The 1055-nt window shown below is 42.3% G+C and overlaps 1 protein-coding gene across 4 annotated transcripts in view; it reads right to left on the bottom strand.

The window, feature by feature from the left end:
* The window catches only part of Kcnk2 (potassium two pore domain channel subfamily K member 2), a 149029-nt gene that overhangs the window by 47416 nt on the left and 100558 nt on the right, over positions 1-1055 (bottom strand). The window lies entirely within an intron of this gene.

Here is a 1055-nt window from a genome sequence, read left to right as displayed (position 1 = left end):
CGGTTGGCACAGCGCAGGGCTGGCGTGGCATGTGGTACTGGGGATTTAATCCAGGTTTCTGCTCTTGCCAGGCAGATGCTTAGATTGCTGAGCTGTCTCCCCAGCTCTGAACTGGATTTTTCTTTCAAAAAAGAATGGCTTAATTTGGGGGAGCTAATAAAAATGGCACATGAAGGACCACCAGCACACTTATTTTCACCACTACTAATATAATTTATTTAAAACTGGAATGTTGGAATGGGAGCAATACTATTGGATAATATAACTAGGAAAATGAGAGTCAAATGTATGAACGTAAGAGCTAAGAGAACAATAAATCAAACGGGAGTCAAAGAAAAAAAAAATATATATATATATATAATAGGGATGGGACAAATCAAAAAATGTCAGTAGAAACACAAAGTAAAAATTACTCCCCTAAACTGGGCACAGTGGCTCATGCCTATAACGTCAGCAGTACAGGAGAATGAAGCAGGAGGATCCCAAGTTCAAGTCCAATCATAGCTCAAACTTTTGAACTTAGGAACTTAGTGAGAAAGTGAGGCTGTGTCACAAAAGAAAAAGCATAACAATAAAAGCAGAAAGCTGGGTGTTGCTTCATGAAAATGTCCTGGGTTCGATCCTAAATGCAAAACAGTAGAATTAAGTGAATCAGTGCATGCTATGATTTGTGTCCAGATGTCCCCCAAAGACTTGTGCAGTCTTGGGGCTTTTTTGGACATGGCTAAATCTAGATTACATGGTCGATCCATAGTTCAGTGCTGGAATTAAGGGTGGGTGATTGCTGGATTAGTCCACTGACTGGATGGCACTGCCCTAATCCCAGTGTAAGGGGCAGAAAGTACAATCCAAGGGGCAGAAAGAGGTGTGTCTCCCACCCCTTGCTTGCTTTTGCTGTCTTCCTTTGCCACGAACAGTTGCCCTCTGCCATGTGCTCCCTGCCTTGGAACCAGCCAGCGATGACTGAAACCTTCACAAATTGTGAGCTAAATAAACCTCGCCCCTTTAATTTTGGGTGTAGGGCATTTTGTCTCAAGAACAAGAGAAAAGTAACT

The sequence above is a fragment of the Octodon degus genome, unplaced genomic scaffold (assembly GCF_000260255.1).
Source record: "Octodon degus isolate 3935 unplaced genomic scaffold, OctDeg1.0 scaffold00017, whole genome shotgun sequence".
In the NCBI taxonomy this organism is placed as follows: domain Eukaryota; kingdom Metazoa; phylum Chordata; class Mammalia; order Rodentia; family Octodontidae; genus Octodon; species Octodon degus.
The sequence above is the reverse complement of the archived record's forward strand: the minus strand, read 5'-3'. Positions and strand labels throughout refer to the sequence as shown.